We start from the raw sequence: 13,021 nt of genomic DNA on the forward strand, positions 1-13,021 counted from the left end.
ATGTGACTTCCAATAATAAATTAAAACAATAAACAAATGTGTGACTGTCAAGGACTCGTTCACGTTCTTTATCTCATGGAATCTTCTAGTTCTCTTTCCTGTGTACGTGATTTATTTCCCGGGGCGGTAATGTATCATCAAGAAAGCTGTTCTATAAACAAGCCCTTGATAAATGCCCCATCCGCGTCAGTACCGCGCGCTCATCACGAACGTCTTACACTATGCGTACTTCAGGCAGAGTTCTCAGGGAGTAGGGTTACCATTTGACGTGATTTGCGCACGCGAATGGAAGCTTTTAATAAGCATCAGATAAATGATTTATGTAAGTTTGTGGAAGTGGAGTGGAATTACAAAATAGCGTGATACGGTGTCTGATACAGCACGATTTATTTGTATGCGACACCTCTACATCTCGAGTCGTAGAGTGTAAATCAGTCTACGACTCCGCTAAGATGCTCGACAACGAAAGTCGTATTGTGTAATTCAGTGCTAAGACATGTCGTAGGCAGGTCGCATACGACTAAATCGTGATGTCTTAATCAGCCTTTAAGGTTGTTGACAATCAAAATGTCGTTACAAACAATAACGCGAAGCACGATTTTCTTGACAGCGCCCCTCTCACTAAACAGGAATGTGTGAGGCTGACCTAGACAGGATTTAAAAACCACCCAGATACATATAGACATTTGCAAAGGCTTCATGTCGATATTTTGTGTGAAATGATAGGTTTTGCTTACAAGGTTAAGCTGTATTTCTCACATGTCTGGGAATTGGCGACTGTTTGAAGTACGGATTGCATTCAGGTCAATTCGGGACCGACCATTTGAAAGGGAGGTACTGATTTTTTTTTTCGCGTCCAGTTGCTTTGCTCGAGTTCTATCTGAAATATCTCTAAGAAGAGATCGCTTGCCGCAACCTACCCCTTAGATATCAAATGGCGCATTTTCGGTTATGGGCTGTAGAAAGGGATTACTATGAATTTGTAGGCCCTTTCTAGTTTCTATTACAAGGTTAAGCTATTTCCCTAAAAAGTGTCTGAGAATTAATGGATCTTTAGCAAAGGAGCGATCATAGGTCAAATGGGGTGCCGCAAAAATGATAAAAAAATCTTACTTTACCGTTCTAGCGGCTCTACACGAGGAATTGAAAATAAATTGTACGAACAATGAATGCTCTTTATCGGAGAATGACAATCACTTGATAGGTATGTATATGTATGATACGCACCGTGAAACCCCTTCCAGAGAATACGCTCCGCGCGCATCAAGTCTCGTGCTTTTATAACTTTTAAGATTAAAATCTTTTAAACCAGCCTTTCCAGAGAAAATCTTTTCAACCAGCCCCTTCCAGAGAGTACGCTCCGTGCGCATCAAGTCTCGTGCTTTTATAACTTAATCTTTTAAACCAGCCTTTCCAGAGAGTACGCTCCGCGCGCATCAAGTCTCGTGCTTTTATAACTTTTAAGATTAACATTTTAAACCGGCCTTTTCTTGATCTCCCTTTTCGTGCCTTCGCTTGCTAAACCGATTTGAATCTTTATCGGATCTTCTGGATTAGATGCGATGAGTCCTAGGCAAAACAGAGGCAAACGCCACGCACACTCTTGCAACTTTGATACGATGCACTTTTTAGTGCTTTTTGTCCCCGCATTATTTATATCGACTTTAATTGACAAGTCATGAGTTTTCACTTTTCGATTTGGAAAACTTTTTATTATATAAAAACATAAACGATTGCGGAACACTTCACAAATACAAATACGCAGACAAATGTGATCATTTTTGCGTGCCCAAAAGATGGTTTGAAACCACATGCTCTCTATATTACTTTTAGGAGACTTTAGAAATATGCAACTTAATTTTTTTCCTGAATTTGAGCATATAATATACAGTATATCACTATGGATTTATCTTCCACAAGGCCTCTTCAGGGATTAGATGGCATCAAGAACAAACCGGAAAAACTCATCTTTGTGGTTGTGGTTGGATTAATGTTTTTACTTAAGGGGGACTTCCAACCTTGAATTGCGAAAACCAATAACGAAAAGCCACGTTTTACTATAATGTGGATGTTTAAGCGAATGGGTAGTTGTTGAGAAATGGGAATAATGATGGTAAAATCTTATCCGAATTATATGCGCAATCAATATAGCAAGTTTTTTTTATCGTCCCCTGGATAGCGACGCCCGATTAATGTTCAATCAAATATATAACCTCCTGTCTCTCTCACAAAGAGCTGTCGTAAGTGACAGAAGATACAAACCAAACAAATCCACTTGAAGACTTTGTACATCATCATTATAAAAAAACACGAAAACAGGGTGTCATGGAGTTCATAGCATTGTCTGGGTTCCAGTGGTTAACTAAAGAAAAAAACATGAATACAACGAGGCCCCTTCAAACACATCTATCCAACAAAAAAGCAAAAGACATATTTTTACGAAATGCTCTTCAGGAACGAAGACTCTCTGAAGCGACCAAAGAAGTGGACAAATCCAAACAGAAGATGAAATCAGAAATCACGAAAGCCAAGAAACAGCTCGAGAAAAAGATAGGGAAAAGAACGGAGGTAATTATATCTGATAATGAACTGCGAAGCCATAGTTTTGGGTCATTTTTTAAGGAGCAAAACTCAGATTCTCTTTTACCTCATAAACCGCGCACGATTTCAGAATCTGGCTCTCATTCATCTGAAAGAAGCCCTAGGCTTCTACGAAGATCGACTTTGGCTAACTGTGCTGTCAGACCCCCATCTGAGCTACGACGGCAAGTGATTTTATCACAAACTCGTGAAAAAGGAGCAAGTGCTTCAAATTATACAAAGGAAAATCTTAAAGAAAATGCAACAAAGACTGACTCAGCATTACGACGAAGCGACCCTGCCATTCCTGTTATTCTTATCGAGGGGGACAAATCCAAGGAAAGGGATGAAAAACCGACCAGGAAAACTTCTTTTGAACGTAGCCTTAGTACCGGGGATCTTCAGAGCCTTGTTCGACCAACTCAAGGTGAATATACCTCGCTTTTCCCGCTGCACAACAGAAGACGAACAAGCAGCGCCAGTAGTGCACAAGCGGACGAAGTCATTGACAGTCTTAACCAGTGTGTTTGTAATTTCTTGCAAGTAGCTTCCCCCCAGCTTCGACCAAGGCGAAAGGTGTACTCAGAAGAACCGTTCTATTTGAAGAAGTCCCGTCCTTCGAGTCTGATTCTACCGGGTCAACAACCACCGAAAGGTCTCCATAATGGAGATGACTTAGTAAACAATACGGGTGATATGATTAAGGAAAAGCCACTGAAAGAATTGTTACCGCCAATTGTGTTACCGAGTATTTATCAATCCGAGGAGGCAAGGAAGAAATGTGAAAAAGGGAATGAAAAGAACCGGCAAATTGCGAGGAAAAAGGCCCGACCAAGGAGCGCAGAGATAGATGTTGATAGACTTGTAGGCCAGCTAAAGGACTGTAGATATTTGAGGTTGAAATCCGAAAAATAGATGCGGACTTGAATAACTTGATTCCCAACAACAACAATCTGATTTATACCTAAAATGATAATAATAAACATAATATTGTTTCTTGTGGCTCTCATTTTCTACATCTACAAAGAACTAAATCAAGTTGGGTGGAAATTATTACAATTTATGCAAAAGTTCTAACCGTCAATGAGCTGTTTGGTTCAAGTCACTCATTGACAGAGATTGGGCTACCTGTGTTTTAAGTGCCGCGGGTGATTATATAATAAATATTTTCAATGGAGGAAATATTTCCACGCTGAAGAAAACGTAATGACTTTTCCTTGTCACCTGTGCACTGCGCTAAATCTTAACTTGAAACCCAAAGTTTATAATAACCTGGATAAATATTGGGGAATTAAAGAAAACTGCGGTGCAAACGATGCCAAAATGAAACGCATGTTGTAAAAAGAACAACAACAAAAACAGCGTCGAAAATAATATGATATATTTATTGAGCCAATTGCATTACAGACTAAATTAAAAAGAGAATAACAACAACAAACAAGTGTCAAAAAAAAAATATATATGTATATTGAGCCTGTTGCATTATAAACTAAATTGCCCTGAATTCGAGTTCAGTCAGAAACATTACATTGATACTTAACAATGACAAAAGTACTAGATCTCTGAGTGTTGGCTACAAACTGACGGTCGGGCAGTGCTCTAGGAGAGAGTGGCGAGGCAGGGTTCGCAATAACCGACCCTAAAGTTGGTAACGATCTTGCACAGTTCCGCTCTTTCCTCTCGCGCATTGAGGTAAAATTGGTTCGTTGGTCGCGTCTTGGGGAAGGAAAAATGATCTTAAATGCCGACTCGATTAGTAAATCTAAATATAGCCCTGCTAGCCGGCTCTCATTCAGATTCGGGATTATTTGGAAATGTTTTGTTTTTACATATTGGGAGGGTGTACCCCAGCGCACTTCGGCCTTGCGCGCTCCACAGAACTCCCAATATTCGATGGCAACACATTTCCGAATAAGCCTGATTGAGAGCCGGCTAGCAGGCTAGTCTAAATAGAGTGGGAGAGCGGCGTACGCAGGAGAAGCGTACTCTAAACTGAACGAATGACCCTACCAAGCAGGTCCGTCTGACTCAAACCACTCTTTTTCAACACTCAAGATACTTAACGCGTAGAGACGCCTGTGACTGTAAACGTCGTCTTGATTTTAAGAATACGTCAGGCGATCAAGTGAAACGCAGCTGCTGTCATGGACAAAAGAATTTAAATTACGAGCCCTGACTTGAAAGGGAGAGAAAAGGAGATGAGAAGGACAAAGGGGGAAGAGGGGAGTAAAGTACAGAGATATTCAGAGATAACATACAGGCAAAGCTTTGAGAAGAGAACAAGATGTAAATATCACGCACAGAGGAACAAAGTTAAATAAAGACAAAGTGGAGATAAACTACTTCAACCCCCACACAAGCCACCAAATAATATCAACAGTCTCGCTGACGAACGAGTACCTTGGTGGAGGCTGGTCCATTTCCACAGGTAGACCAACTAGAGTATTTACCGAATCTAATATGGCAGACAGTTTGGGAATAAGGGATGGAATCTGAGAAGGAACAGCCATTTTCATCGCGCTCATTGCCAAATCTGAGCGTGTGACGCCTCTCATATATCTCCCAACTGAATTATTCAAGCAGGTTTTCCTGGCAACTTCGGGAAATAGCAGTATGACGATCTGGAAATTTAATTAGCTGCCCTGGAATGTTATGTTATTTCACCAGTGTTGTTAGGCAATTTTACATTTTCCACTTTCTAATAGTAAGCTTTTTTATGAAATAGGTATGGGTATACATCTGTGGACGTAGTAAAGTTTCTATTACAGCTGTATGAATAGATGGACATCTTCAGATCGTCTGTACCCAGACCTCTGGTCTGCACTCCTCTGTGTACGTACACAGTACACAGGGTGCCCAAACAAGTGTCTAACCAAGGGCTGACTCTGTACTTTATTATCTTTTAGTAATAATTTTTTTTCACTTGATTCTAAAATAGCCAATGCTCCCTTTAACTTCCTAAAGAGCGAGACAAGAGTTTCTAAGCCAATAAAACCTGAAAAATGCCTGAAACCAAAAGATTATATCGCAAATCCAAAGCTCTTCAACTAAATAACTAGAAGCTCCATGACAAATCTCTATTCCTCGGCTCCCAGCAGGCGCGTACCCAGGATTGGATGTTGGTGATGGTGGGGCGGGGGGGGGGGGGGGGGGGGGGGGCAGTCATGGCTATCATATGGACGAAGCACAGTATTTAAAGAGTCCTTAATAAGAAGTGACCGCTTTTTGGCCGCCAAGGGGGGGGGACGGGGAGGGGTGCGCGCACCCCCTGTGTACGCGCCTTCCCAGTGGATTTAACACATTGACCCCTGAACCGGCCTGTACCGGCTTTGGGAAGTACCCACAACCCAAAAAATTCATAAATTCAAAATAAACACAACAAGATGAAGATACTCAGGCATCAGTCTAAGGGATAAATGGTCTTGCAGATATGCATCCAACCAAGGTGTTGGCATCTACTCTTAAGCCAAATAATAGCACAGGTTCTTTGACAAATCTCAAATCGAACAAGGAAAGAAAAGCAGAATCACCCCTCTCAATAAAACGCTCAAAATACCACACAAGGGAGAGAGATCAGCAAACACAGCTCAAGACACAAATAGATACCTTTATTCTGATCCTCCAGGTACATTTCCTTGGCCTCAAAACACAATGCCCATTCCTTGAAGGATTGTACAACCACGAAAATATGTTTACGTATTGCAAAGCATTCTGGGAGATACAGGGGAAAATTCACGAGGGGAGGGCCAGTCAACACTCCTCTCCCCAAAGTCAGATGGTTTTTTATAAGTCTTTTCACCCCAAAGCCAAACAAATCAATTCCAGGCCATACAGACCCAGAATAGCAGTGTAAACAATTTTGGAATCAATTTGGTTTCAGAAAAGACAGCATTTAGGAGAGCTGTGGTGATTCATTAGAAAATTATTTTCTCATCCGGGCAAAGCCAAACAAGAAAAAATCATCATGAATCCACCTTTGCTTGCAAATATCCATAAGCAAAGCACTCAATTATGCCCCAAAAGACTTCATGATGTCCTGAGACACTCCCCTAATATGCTCATAGCTGTATTTTTGATGAAAAATACAAGCAACCATCAACTTGTGCTGGCTTCAGCACATCGACGAGGGATTAAAAGTGGGGACCGCAAAGCACTGTTGGAAAGCTTGGATACCGCTGACTAGGTGCAGCTGTGTTTGACTTTGACGGGCTGTATAAAACTCAGAATAGGGGGGGAGGTATCTGTTTTCAGTCTGTTTTTTGTAAATTCAGCTCCAAAAAAGCCAGGAGTCAATGGGTTAATGAACACAAAGCGTAAGCATATTTACGCTCGAAGATTTAGGGATTTTTGCTTTTTCTCAATTGCAAACCCGAATTGTAAAGTACAATTTTACAGTTTATAAGTTCGTGAAGTCTGTCTTGTCTAGCTTTGTCTCTTTGTCTCGGTCAGCTGTCGCGAGCACCTTTCTCGGCCGTCAATAAAGTGGTCAATCTCCTATCAAAGAATATTTAACCTGCGCAGTTCCCGTAAGTTAATCCTCTCTAGCGCATTGAATTTAACAGAAATGAAAGGGAAAATATGTTAAAGCCATAAAAATTGCAGATTGATAAGTAATAGATCCAAAAAGGTAGAGCCAATTGCCCGAGGATCGAACCTCCTAATATCAGATGAAACGAGAGAAAAAATATTGATAATACTTCCAGACATACGCTGAATCGTTGTATGGCAGCATAAAGCTTCACGGCTAGGCTGAAGATTTCGGCCCCAGCACCGCTATCTGGCGATTTGTACAACACAAACGAACATGGGGATACAATAACCAGGATCCCATCCCTGTCTTAGTCGGTTACGCCACATGAGATGTAGACTGAAAAAAATCGGGGTCTTTTTCACGCTTGCGTCTCCTGGGAATTAGCTTGTCGCTATCAGTGTGATAATTTCGTCAACATACACGAGCCTTAAGCATTTTATGTTAGTCGTGCACGGGCATATAACATCTTCGTATTGGCGCGAATGCGCACAAATACCAATTTTTATGACCTCCCCTGGACTAATATCAAACAAGAAATTGTTAAGCAAAAACCCGTAACAAAGATTCATGTCATTTATAACCAGCATTATAAACAGTTAGACATCAATCATAACTTGTGTTATGATGAGTATTGTTGACCACTTTTTAAAATCATCATCCTGCATCATTGTTTAAAAACAAGAAAAAGAATCAATATCGGGCCTTAACTTGCGCCTATTCCATTCTCAATGACCAAGGATGTGGGGGGGGGGGGGGGGGGGGCGTTCTAATGTCGTCTCTGAAACATGAGTTAAAGTGGCCAATCCTTTTAAACTATCATACAAAAATGACAGGCCAATGATTAATGATTTTGTTTTTAATTTTCTCGATACCACTTGTGTAACAGATCTTTCAATACCGGCAAAGAAATGCACAATTCCACAACAGCGCACAGAAGGAAACCATCCACCTTGGTGAGAAGGAAGTTTACCAACCAACAGAACCGAACCCCTGGGCTAGATCCACTTGAGTCATTGAGACATTCAATCCATCCTCCATTAAATAACCTCATTCTATTGCTAAAGCTTAAAATAATCTATAGATAATCTATAACGATATTAATATAAGTACAATGTTTCTCAATTTTCAAGACGAAACTAAAACACAGTTAAGGGCTCAACCGGGAGCGGAATGTTTAAAATAAAGGATTGGCTAAGCTAGGAGACATGAAGCGTGCGGCATGTTTCCTTAGCCACCTTGAAAATCATTGTAGCGCGCGTCAAATCTTGTAGCAGTGATAAAGTTTCTCGGATAGTTGAGAAATATTTTCGTGTCGCGCTCTACAAAGTTTGTCGCGCAATTCATGGTTTGGTAGTGGCTGAACTAGGAAACATTTAGGAGACACATGTCGCGCTCGACATATTGCCTAGTTTAGCCAGGCCTTATAAAATGAAACTTTTCTTCTTTCTTTCTTTTTCCTTGTTTATCACACCACACCACACTGGAAACCCAACTTTAAATTCCAAGCGACGAGGGAAATAACTTTTTTCTTGTGTGCGATTTCGTGATCAATCATTCTTTTCCTTATGAAATTTTTTGAAGATCTTAAGAGCAAAGGCACTTTAAAGACAAAAGGGGTCTTTCGATCAAGTGTTCTGTTGCATTGTTCTATATCTAACCCTCTCCGCTTTCAGACCAAGTTTAAAGTGTATTGTTACCGAGCGTAGCCTTGGCCACAAGAGTACCATTGCCCTAATTTTGAAACCAAGAGAACATGTGCTTTTGAGGAAAGGTCGTCAGCTAATGATGTGCAAAATTTCATAAGGATTGGCGGTAGAGGGGGTGCGCGTCCCTTGTATGTGCAAACCCCCCTCGAGATACAGTGAGTGAGCTTTGATGTAAAATAAACATGACTTCAGACGCGTACACAGGGGGTGGGCAGGGTGCGCGCGCACCTCCCGTGGCGGCCAAAATGTAGGAATCTTCAAATACTGTGCTTTTTTTCATTTGATACCTATGACTGCGCGACGTAATTGTGTAATTGTTGCAGTCAGCCCCCAAATACCGAATAAAACCAAAAATGCCGCTTGTTCACCCCTCTATTTTCAAAATCCCGCGTGCAATAGAATAACTTAGAATTACAAAAGTTTTCGTTTAGCATTCAAAACTTTTATTATATCCTTCATCTTGAACGCGTCACAGTCGCCTACGCTGACGTTAAGACAGACTCGAATTCATGTCACTGTTTTATTTGTTGTAAATACCTTTCTAAATTGTAGACATCGTTTCACGTACATGATTTATGGTAGGTAAAGGTCAGACGGAAAGACAAACTCCCTACCGTGTAACAGCGATAAGCTAATGGATGTGATGTGAAAAATGGAAGCCCATTCTTATCAGACAGTATAGTCACGTAGATATAAGATTTTCCTCCCTATTAAAAAAAACGGGAGAGTAGTATAAAGGTTGGTCTTCGTTTTTGCAAAAGAACAACATTATAACATCAAGCCGCTTTTTTCAGGGTTTGCTGAAAGATAGGTGCTGGAAATTATGGTACAAAAAAAAAAGGATTTGCCGGTTCTTCAATAAATAGACAGCCTTCTGGTGATAATGATGTCGTATGTGGTGTTGGATGGACGGGAGGGGAGGGGAGGGGGTTAATGTTCTCAAATATTTGACTTCGGAAACGGCTTCCTTAGTCGCATCTTGGTATATGGCGTTTAAAAATAGAAATGTTGATCGTGAAAAGTATCGAACGGATAACAACTGTGTATCCTCAGCATCAAATCATAAATAATCGGTTATTGTAAAATCCACACCATTGGTATGCGATAAAAATGACAGAAAATGAAATATTGTTTTAAGCAGCACTTCACGTTTAAGTGGACCTGTATAACGTCTGTCTAGCACTGGTCCACATTAATATTGTGCGCATCGATCATAGCTCAAAAACTGCATTAACAACTGACTCTTATTGATATCTATGACGCAGATTTTTAAAAGAAGTAAGAAGTTACAAATCTGGCATATAGGGGGAGGGGAAGCTGAGCGCTAAAATGCTTGACGATTCCTAGGGGGGAGGGGTAGATAGGGGCAGAAATGTTGACTACCCTCTATCCTAGCCTTTGTTTTAAAAGGATCCTGAGAGTGTAGATGGGGCACAGTCATTCAGCCATTTTAGCAGGAATGAGACTTTACCCTTCAGGGATGGGAACTTGAACAGAATTAAGGGGAAACACCAAGAATAAAGGGATCCCCAACCCACCCCCCCATCCCTTTAGGTCTATGTGTTTACATACACCCTCCCCTCCCTCCCCCAGCTAATCACTCACATCTGGCTAAAGTTCTAAGTTCTAAGGAATGGGGTATTTAGTAGAATTTCTACAGCACGTTTTTTCCGACACGTGTTTAACCTATAAGACCCTCTCAAGATTGACTCGACAATTTTCTTACAAAAATATGGAACATGATCTTTCCCTAAACAGAGTGGTTCTGACCTTGCGTGAGCTTGGGGGCTGTCGCTTGTAATAAGAGCTGTTCCTGCTGGGAAATACAGCACAAAATAGCTGTCATAGGCGCTGTTTAAATTAATGGGTATGTGCGGTGAACGAGGTAACCTAAAGATGGACAAAACGAGAAGGGAGCTTACACGAAGTTTAGTGTCCACAAAAACGGCCCGGTCGATATTAAGCAAGAACTCGATCCAGGAGATGAAATTTTCACGCGATTGCAAAAGTTTAGAAATGGCGTCGCAAGGTTTCAGAGGTGAACATTTACGCGCCAAGCGACAGATGCAGAAAAAGTTAGAGAGGCATATGCAAGAAACTCTTGATCGTGAAGACATCAAGCGATTGCAGAAGTTTATCGGAGATAAACAGGACGAACAGGAGTTTTATAACCTTTTCTCGTCAGGAAAACGGAAGTCGACAGGCTCTTCTCAGTTGCTAAGGGGCGGAAAATCAATTTTGAGTTTACAAAACAGGAATTGTACAAGAAGAGCGTCGACATCTTTGGGAATACGCGGAATAAAAGAAGAAGAAATTGAGGGTAATGGGGAAGAAAATGGATTAAGGACAACTAAGGAGGAATCGATGGTAGCTAAATGTTCCAACGGACGGCGCCGAAGAGGCGGGCTAGCCCTGTCCGAGGAACAAATTCTCGGACAACAGGAAGGAGAAGGCTTAGACAAAGAGGTTCAAGAAGAACAGAGTTTAAATGCGTGGAATGTTCAAACGAGTTCTTATCCGATTGATCTGTATGAGAGGTTTAACGAACTGAGGGCAAAAGACGATCACGAAATCACTGGAAATGTTACACATGACAAAACTTTAGTCTGTGGAAAAGCAGAAGGAGAATCAACAAAAAGTAACTTTGCGCTGGCGCAATGTTCCGAGAAAAGTAGCGAGGTCTTATTGGAAGCTGGTGCTCCCGATTGTTCGGAGATTAATACAGAAATGAATGAGGAAGGCAAAGCAATTTTCTCGCGTACTGAAGCAACCTCGGTTCAAAACAAGTCCAGCAATTTAACAATTTCTCGACTGTCAGAGCACCTCAGGGCTACAAGCATGACCGGCAGAGAGATTTCAGGACCACTCCACAGGAAACTATCCACAACAGATAGACAGTGTTTACTTGGAATACCACCGAGTGTTCGTAGAAGGATTTCAGACGCAAGTTGGACGAGTGAAGGAGGGGTCATAAACGACAGCGGGTCTCGAAGTCGCCGCGGGAGCGTTTTGCAAAAATCTAATAGCTGCCCGAACGGGCTGGTCGTACCATACTCGGAGGAGCCATTTTATCTTGTGACAAAGCGTCGAAGGTCAAGACGAATGACGAATTGGCAGCGAAATGAGATCGATTTAGAGACCCTAAAACATCTCGAGGAACTTCACAAAAGAGCTTGTGAAAACATTGACGAGAATAACAACGACGAAGAAGAACCCGCGCCTGCGCTCTCTGAGATCCTTCCCCCAATTATCCTCCCGCGGATTTATACACAACAGCGTGCGAAGGAAATGAAGAAGGAAGTCAAGATAGCCCCGAAACCGATTCCCGGCGATAGGACTGCCAGTAGGGCAAGTAGTCATACACAGATAGATGTGAATAAGCTCACCAAGAATTTGAAGGAGTGTAGGTACCTGAGGATTCGTAACATGCAGGCTACTCCTTCTAAATACGTATGAAAACATGCTGTAGACATTGCCGTAAAGCCTAAACAGGAGACAGGAGGGTTCCCGCCCCCCCCCCCCCCACCCCCCCCCCCCAAAGTTTTTCCTAAAATTAAAAGGAAATGACCAGTAGGGGCGTGGCTATGCATGGCACCAGTTTTCTTAATGTCCCTTACAACGAACCATCCATCTCCCGCCCCTCCTTTAAGGCTCTGGTTGGTTACCTGAGGAGTCATAACAAAGCCTAATTTGGCTACTATAACTTGTGACTCGACCCGGCTTGACTCTTCAGGATCTTTTGGGTGGTTTTGGGTGATTTATAATAAAGTGCACGGTTATGGTGCTGTAGTGTTGGGATGAGGTGGAGGTATTACAGTATTGCATCAATAACAGCGAAGTAGTAGAACTAAGTGCATGTGAATTACGAGGCTAGAAAAGTTTCGAAATTGAATTAATTTATTGGATTGTTATTATTAAAACACGTATCTTGCCCGACTCTGCGATTACTTTGACTTTATATTTTTCCTAAGCTATACCATTAATTATCAAGATTCTTTTCTTAAAAAAAGTTGTGCAGTTGATGTAAAATACCCAGCTGTTGAACTGGCGCGTCTCAAGAGAAGTCGTGTGAATGGTAATCAATGGTAAGCAGGTATAAATAGAAATGTATGAAAATACTTCTTCGCTGTCCAAAATCCATCAACAGACGACCTTCGAAAGCCACAAACCGCTAGGCTGCTCCATAGGAAAACCCTTCCCCCAA

The sequence above is a fragment of the Nematostella vectensis genome, chromosome 12 (assembly GCF_932526225.1).
Source record: "Nematostella vectensis chromosome 12, jaNemVect1.1, whole genome shotgun sequence".
Lineage (NCBI taxonomy): Eukaryota > Metazoa > Cnidaria > Anthozoa > Actiniaria > Edwardsiidae > Nematostella > Nematostella vectensis.